This window comes from Python bivittatus, unplaced genomic scaffold (genome assembly GCF_059951505.1).
Source record: "Python bivittatus isolate LINGU-HERP-01145 unplaced genomic scaffold, Pbiv_v1 ctg000580_np1212, whole genome shotgun sequence".
Classification (NCBI taxonomy): domain Eukaryota; kingdom Metazoa; phylum Chordata; class Lepidosauria; order Squamata; family Pythonidae; genus Python; species Python bivittatus.
This window is the reverse complement of record NW_028277087.1, coordinates 26,045,161-26,053,949: the sequence shown is the minus strand read 5'-3', so window position 1 is coordinate 26,053,949 and position 8,789 is coordinate 26,045,161. Positions and strand designations below refer to the sequence as shown.

The window sequence follows — 8,789 nt, the reverse complement described above, 5'->3', positions numbered from 1 at the left end:
CACACTGGGTTTAAAAGAAATATACCAGGTGAGGTACTTCCTTGAAAATAGATAGTGGTAATAGTAAATATTAAGCTGCTTCCCAAAGATATGAAGGCAGAGCCAGATATACAGACCTAGAGGGTTTCTGGGGAAGGAGGGTTGAGCCTTTCACCCCATGAGCTAAGTCATGATGCTATATTATATATAAAAAGTTACAAACTAGGCAGTTAACTAGGTAGACACAAGGATCACATGTTCCAAATTTACACAGTATTCTGAGATGAATTAAAATTCAATTAAAAATAGAACTATGATCTCCAAATATGCAGAAATGTACCCTGAAATAGGCACATGCACGTTTTATAGAAATCTCTATTCAGGGCTGGTCCTTAGGTGCAGTCAGTGAACTTGGGCCAAGCCTATAACTGTTGTTCTCCCAAACCACTTTCTGCAGCAGCCAGTTCATTACACCTCAGTGTGCAGCTTCATAGAGCAACTTGCTGTTTCCCCCTGCTATTTTAGATGCATTGTTTTGGTATAGTCTTCAAATTGAATATTAATGAGCTAGTTGCAATATTCTACTCTGAACTCCAGTAACTTCTTGAAGTTATTTTCGTAATTCTTGATCAAAGTTAATTAGTATAACAGATGATCTACCAGTGTTAACTTCTAATTCTGCTGCTGCATAAAATGTATTTAATTCCAAATGCAACAGAGATATTTTTCTACCTGAATCCTAAGAAGAAGAAGTATACAATCTGCAAACAGTTTAATTACATTATGCTCCATTTTTTGAATATTCTAATTTTTACTAATATTTTTTGCTAATACTTGTTAGAACCAAATGCATCTTTCTGCTTGCCGCATTGTCAGCTGGGAGTATTATAGGATATTTACTAAATTACTGGCTGAACATATGAAGATTTATTTCCAGAATTATACATATAGGTCAAACAGGTTACACTCCTAAAGGGAAGATGAGAGATAACAATAGATTAATACAAATTTATTATAATACATTACAAGAAGAACAAGAAGTCAGTAGTAATATTCTTGGATGTAGAAAAACCCCTTGACAAGTTGGAGTAGACTTTCTTATTAGAGGTCCTAAATAAAATGAATCCAGGAGAAGAATTTAAACTTGGGTGGAAAGCATATATCAACAGCAAACAGCAAAGATTACAATGAATGGAATACTCTTCACAAGTTTTTTAATAATCAAAGGCACAAGGCAAGGGTGCCCACAATCTCCTTTAATATTTGTAACTCTTGGAGGACAGGATCCAAAAAAAGAAGCAAATAACTGGGATCCAAATTCAAGGAGAAGAATATAAAATGACATGCTATGCAAATCATGTAGGACTAACAAGCATGAACCCACAAAGTTCCATAAGTTGATGAAAATAATCCAAGACTTCAGCCAATTCAGGGAAGGGAAGGGAAGGGAAGGGAAGGGAAGGGAAGGGAAGGGAAGGGAAGGGAAGGGAAGGGAAGGGAAGGGAAGGGAAGGGAAGGGAAGGGAAGGGAAGGGAAATACAGTATAATAACAAGGTACCTAACATTCTTCTTCAGAATGTTCTGAAGAAGAACATTCTGTGAACAAAGAGACTGGCTGTGAGGTATTTGTTAGATATTTAGGAAATATTTAGGACTTTATTTAATAGGATGTAACTAAGACATATTTCAAAACAATTATAAAAAATTATGGAAAGAAATAAAACAAGGTGGAAAAACTTAAAATATTCTTGGCTGGGGCTTATTGCAACAATAAAAATGAATATGCCACCTAATATGAACTTCTTATTTCAAATGGCACCAATTCCAATCTCAGAAAAAAGTTTGCAGGACAGGCAAAGAACAATTAACAGAGTCATATAGAGTGGGGAAAAAACTGACAATAAAATTCAAAATCTTGCAAGACTCAAAAGAAAGAGATGGATTTGCATTTTCTAATTTTACATGATACTATCAAACAAGCCGTCTATCATGGGTAACATAATGGACACGATCCCCGAATAGCAGAACATCAATTATAGAAACAGCTGGCTTGGCCAATGGACTGCACAGGTTTTTATAGTACTAAGAAACAAAAGAAAATAATTTGAAGGAACATATTATAAGACCAAGTTTGTTAAAAAATTGGAATCTTCTAAGAATAAGTCTGGCAATTTCACTATTAGCATCACCGTCAAATACTTTTTACTTCAAGCATGACTACGGTAAGAAAGATTTAATTACATATGCTAATTTGCTACATCCAGGCTCAGAAATACACTAAAGACACAGCAAGAATTGTTCAATGAAGGTAAGAATGCACCATACTTAATATATTTACTAATTGCGGAAAGAATGAAAAATAACCTTAAGGAAGAAGGAGGGTCCTTAAAATGACAGAATTTGAAACACTCATACAGTTCCAAGATCACTTATGGGACACATTTACAAATTGTTACTGAAATATGACACAGAGATGGAACAAATAAAAAATTGCATGATAAAGTAGGTGTAACATTTCAAAGAAGTAATCTCAGTGGAACAATGGGAATCACTATGGAAAAAAATCAAAATTTACTCCAGGCTATAATCTGAAGGAAAATTGGTATGAAACATTTTATAGATGGTATGTAACTCCACCAATGATCACCAAGCAGGACAAATTATATAAATGTTGGAAATGCCATAATAAAAAAGGAACATTTAATCACATGTACCAAACATGTAAAAAAAAAAAAACCCTTAAAAAAATTGGAAGGAAATACATCAAAATATTCAGAAAATTTTAAAAATAAAATTTGAACTGAAACCACAAATAGATTTATTGGGAATTATTCCAAAGAGCATAAATGAAAAATATCACAATTTATGAAGATATATGCACTATATGAACCTGGTACAATGTTGGAAAAGTGAAAGTCTGATGATGATACAAAATTGGGAAACCAGAATTGGTGAATATGCAGCAATGGCAAAACTAATAGTATACATTCATATTAGAAGTTTAACCAAGTTCAAGCAGGAATGTCTCCCTTATACACATAGCAAAGCAGATATAGATATTTGGTATACAGCTTCCAGGAACAGAGTAAACAGTATAATTAAAACAACAGGAGAAATTATTTAAACAGATATAAGCAAAGATCTCTAATGTTAAATATTAAAAGTATAGCATAAATAATTAAGTAGTGGTTAGTGGTTGGGGAAAATTATGGAACAGAAAGGGAGAAAATGTCCCCAAAATTCTCCTTCACAATGTTTTTACTTATGTTCTATTTTTCATTTTGCCTTTTGTATCTTTATTCTTTACTCTTTTGTTCATTTTAAGCTTATGCTCTGAGTGTGTGTGTGAGAGAGAGGGAGAGGGAGAGGGAGAGTAAGAAAGTGCCCCAAAAGAAGCAGCAAAGGAAGCAGCTTCACAGTTTGTTAGTGTGTGAAGGTTGATTTCCTTCTGAAAAAAAAAATTCAAATGCGATCCACTTTTTAGTGGAAATTTGAAAGGTTCTATGAATGCAATTATATCCTTCCTTTTGACTAGAAAAATATACTCTTTAATTTAACCTTAATAAAGTAATTCTCCCTTTGTAAAATATTGCAGTGTGAACTGCTTCACTTCAGACTCTCCATTCATTCATTCTTTTCCCAATTTTCCATTTTTCCCCAATAGCATTTTTCAGCCACTGATTAGTCTCTGTCTTTGTTCAACTTTTTTTGGCTCATATTCTGATCTCCAGTCACTTTTTTCCCCTAAAGTTTGTTTACACTTATACAAGCTGTGCCATTTTCTACAAATCCTGGGGCTTCCCCAAATCAGCTAATCTAATGTTGGGCTAGCACCACTTTGCCCCCCCCCCCAAAAGTGCAGTGTTACCATCAGAATGATGTGGAGGAGAACTTCACAAAAATGTCTCCAAAACTCAAAACCTTTATGACAAGCATAATTTGTGACAAGCATAGAGTATGAAAACATTAATGATTGATGGGATTGTGCTTCATTTGAGGATGGAGGTATAAATGAAAATCAAAAGGCAGAAGGCAATAAACTAAGGCTGTAAGTAGGGGCAAACTTAAAAGTTGCGGTCTTACATATGTTTCAGAACTAGTTCTTTCCCTGTCCCTTCCCAACCTAACTTCCTTTTTTCTATTCTGGTTCCTCTCACAATGCCTGACCTTTAGAGCTGGGACTATAATCTGGCATCAGCATGTCTTGCAGGAAAGTCTTTCTATATCTTCCCAAAATCTCTTCATCTGAAAAGATCCTGTTTCCTGTATCCTTCAGTTTAACTATTTAGCTTACAAGTTTAACTCTTTTCGACTTTTGCCCAATTTCCCAGGAAACCATTGGATATACTGTAAGTAGAGAAGAGTCACCAAAGGATACTGTATCCAAGGATCCTTGAACCCTGGAGTAGCTTTTGATGTTCCTCAGCAACTGGTATCCGGGGGTCAGAGAACTATCAGAACTAGGAATTTCTTCCAAGAATCTGTGATTTTTCATTTTATAGCTGTCTATGTTCTTGACTAGCTTTTCAATGAGTGCAGCAAATTCTACACTTTAACAAATCAGCATGTAAATAAGTTACTTGTCTGTCCTGAATCTCCAAGTATGTACCTGAATCAGATGGATGCTTGGTCTGATTCAGCAAGGCTTTGTTTATATTCTTATTAGGCCTTCTCCTGGTTGGGTGTCCTTGGATTGAATCTGGGGTGTCCACAGGGCATGGTAAAAAAAAGTCAAGATGACGGTCACAACACTGCAATTGAAGCTCCAGCTTTTTTATGTGTCACACACACACACACACACACACAGGCAAAGTTGCAATCACACCACTGTGGCCACTTTTTTGACATTTATTTACCACACTCTGTAGACACCCATGGATTGAATAATTCTGAGAGGGAGATCATTCTATATACCTATTATACTCATTTTTTTTCAAGTAAAAAATCTCCTAAGGAGGTTGGTTATCAAAGCATACTTTTTCAATATAATGTATGTATCTGAACTTTCCTTCTTCACAATTTTTCAAATCTTTGTTTATTGTGTTTTCTAGGTCATTCCGGCAGAAAGAGGAAGAACAAATGGGTGAGGTTAAATGTAATAGTTTCATGAGTTGCATATGACATGGTCAGTGAGGGATTTGGAGGAAGGAAGTGTTAGGGAAGGAAAATGCCTCGAACCCCAGAATTCCTTCTCCGGGTATTTTCATCATACTGGCTAAGAAACTTTGATTAGGATGGCCATATGTTTTAATTTTAATTTGAGAGCCAGTTTGGTGTAGTGGTTAAGGCATCAGACTAGAAACCAGGAGACTGAATTCTAGTCCCACCTTAGGCACGAAGCCAGCTGGGTGACCCTGGGCCAGTCATTCTCTCCCAACCCTAGAAAGTAGGCAATGGCAAACCACTTCCAAAATCTTGCCAAGAAAATTGCAGGGATTTGTCCAGGCAGTCGCCAGGAGTCAAGATTGACTCGAAGACTCCAAAAAAAAAGAAAAAGTTTTAATTTACTCAAAACAGTCCTTTATTGAAAGAAACCTCCAGTCCAAATCCAGTTTAAACTGGAGGCATGGAGTTGCCCATCAACACTTTGCATCTGCACAGAAATGTTCTATATTTCTCAGTATGCCATGATGTGATATATCTCGAATTATTTCTATATTTAGTAGTGCATGCCATTTTTATGCAAATTGTGCTCTCATTTTTCCTCTTTCTATTGATGGATTTTCTCTTTTTTGGCCATGAAAAGGGCCATCCTACACCTGAGCCCGAAACATGCCAATGGAGAAGCTGGATTCACACCTCCCACTGAACTATAATGTGCCTTATTTGGTTGGTTTTGGCTTAATGCTTGGTAGGAATCCAGCCAAGTGTGGTTTGTAAATCTTGGTTTATGGATTAGCATTAAATGTAAACCCAACCATTGTGGATTATTCTTTCACAAAGAATGGTTAAAAGAAACCACAGTTTAGAAGGATATATCAACCAGGGCAGAGAATCTTTTTTCCCTTTTTTTTAAGTAGTTCAGCCTCTGCAACAGTAGAGCAAAACATGAAATACTGTAAGCAAATTGTTTTCTGGGAAACAGAGTCATACTTGCCTGAATGTCTCAAGTTACTTTTAAAGATACAGGTTCTGTTTAAAAAAAGACTGTTTCCCAATGTATTTTCCTGAGCCAACTAAGTAAAGCCACAACTAGTTACTACCTGACAACTAGTTGTCAGGAGATAATTTGGCACAGCACATGTTTGCACAATGTTTCTGTTACACTAAAATTGGTAACTTTTGAGCCTTGTTATTAAAAGAAAGAAGTATAACCCTCAAACAGACATTCCCCATTCTTTCTGCCTCGTGCCCAAGTCATGGTGATTTCCAAATGTGATTCAGATGGCTTTGGAGAGAAGTTATGCAAGGTCAGAGAAAGAGAAAACTGTTTGTCGGTGGATTCCTTCGGTTCTTTAACAACGCTGGAGGAATTATCTATTGACTGGTCAGGTTTTGCTAGCATTTTGCCAGGAGATAATCTGGATCAGGCCAGTGCAGCAACTGGCTGTATTATCAGGTGGGGGGGGGGGGGTTCAGTGCCTTTGCCAGATATATTTTTCCTCTTTATTGTGTTGTTATAAATCTTGATACATAGTTATTTCAATACAATGATATTTATATAGTATAAATAAATTATTTATATTCTGTTATTTAAATACCTTACAGATACCTTAGATATAGTTAGTCCTCGGGTTACGATGGCAGTTGGGACCAGGACTGCAGTCACTAGTGATGTGGTCATTAAGTGCAACAACATGTGACCGCATTGCTTAGTGACGGCAATCCTGGTAGTCCTGGTTGCCATCGTAACCCCAGGACTGCATGGGTCATTAAGTGGAAAGAGGCAGGAGTCCCAGGCAACAAGTATTGGGGGGGTGCACAGGTGAGCATTAGGGAGCATGGGCAGACCGGCAAGGGCCATGGGCCAGTGGAAGGGTGTTGCAGATGGGCATGCACTAGAGAGTGCAGGCAGTAGGGGGTGCTGCAAAGTATGAGATCCCTGGGATCTCGTACTCTGTAGTGGGGCTCCTCAGGAGAAAAAGCCATGGGAGTGACTTGCAACCTTCCCTGCCAGCTTCCCCATTGACTTTGCTTGTGGTTAGCTGGCACAGAAAGTTGCAAATAGTGATCACATGACCGCAGGATGCTGCAATCGTCGTAAGTATGAGCTGGTTGCCAAACGCCAAAATCATGATCACATGCCCGCAGGGGTTCTGGAACAGCTGGAACTTTGAGGACTGGTCATAAGTACCCCTCATTCAGCACCATTGTAACTTTGAACAATCACTGGACAAGTGGTCATAATTCAAGGACGACCTGTAAAGAAGAAAAAGAAGAAAAAAGTATATATTCTATCAATATTAATTACAATTTAGGATATCAGTGTCATAAGTGTTATAATTATTTGGTTTTTTTCAGTCAAAGTTAAAAATAACATTGGAAGGGAAGAGATGAAAGAGGCACACACTGCAACATATATCAATTTGTTATATAATAAATATTTCAGTCTTAAGTTAAATTACTTGATACTGAGCCAGGGAAAATTCAGCAGCAATAATTCAGTTTTTCTCACCCCTTCCATGGCAAGATACAGCAATATACGTTCAAAAGTCTTCTACTCTGTTCCAGGAAATTACTTTGTGAAGAAAAGCAAGCTACATGAAAAATTCTGCCCGTATTTTGTAGCTCAGAATGACAAAGATCTGATCCCATTGGCAAGCTTGGTTCTAGGTTTGGTCCCATAGCAAAGGTATGGACGAACATAAGTTGTGAGTCCTGTCCTGCGAACTTGATTGTTCCTACATATTCCCTAACAAACGATTGTACCAACTTTCCTTTTACCGTATGAAACCCAGAGCTACTATAGCCAGAATCTACAGAAATGTCAGGCGTTATAATCTGACATTTTCTCATTCCTTAACCACCTTTTGCCAAGGTTTTCTGATTCTAATTTTCAGCAGCAGTTTTTGCATTTTAGACTGAGCTCACATTTATCTTTCAAGGATTGCAAGTACTAAAAAGATAACCCAAGGCTAGTACATCTTGAATGTGCGAGTATCAGTGATAGCATATGTAATAATGAATTCATCACATAAAACATTTTTTTTTTAAATCTGCGCTCAGTCGTTACTGACTCTGCAGTGACTGCTTGGACGAGTCCTTTGCAGTTTTCAAGGCAAGTGTTTTGGAAGTGGTTTGCCAGAGCCTCCTTCCTAGAGCAGAGCCCAGCTGGCAAGCGCAGGAGGCGGGGTTTCCGTTGCTTCGCGCCCTTTTCGGGCGCGCGCAGTTTTTCGCGCTTACTGGCAACTGCTCCCAACTCCTTTTGCAAGGCACCGCCAGCATTTTTCCTCCCACCGGAGTGAGAGTCCCCATTTATCTACTCACGTGAGTTTTCAACCTGTTGGGTTGACAGGAGCTGGGGAGGAAGCAGGAGCTCACCCTGTTTAACGCGAAGGCTGGACTCGAACCGCTGAAGCATCAACCATTTCTGGCCGGCAACTTTCAGCGTCATTAAGCCGCTGCGCCACCGCGTCCCCCTTCACATAAAACATAGCCGTACCAAAAATGTTCATCTGAAGGAAACACTTGTTTTGCAAGCACATAAGAGCAGCATGACATACTGTATCGCATGAATTTCTGCTTTCTGCAGTCACTCTGGCCTGGATTTTCATGTTACGCACTGATAAAGCTCAGAGAGAAGTGGGATTGAGGCACAAACTATAACTATCTTCTTAGACTGTATCACGAAGGTATATTCAAATACCTGA

The 8,789-nt window shown here is 38.0% G+C and overlaps 1 long non-coding RNA gene across 1 annotated transcript in view; it reads right to left on the bottom strand.

Annotated features, from left to right (window-relative positions):
* Positions 1-219: 219 nt before the first annotated feature.
* The window catches only part of LOC112542685 (uncharacterized), a 158,502-nt gene continuing 149,932 nt past the window's right edge, over positions 220-8,789 (bottom strand). The window contains exon 8 of the long non-coding RNA XR_015797682.1: positions 220-7,338. This is a non-coding gene — a long non-coding RNA (uncharacterized LOC112542685). The remainder of the gene's footprint in view (positions 7,339-8,789) is intronic.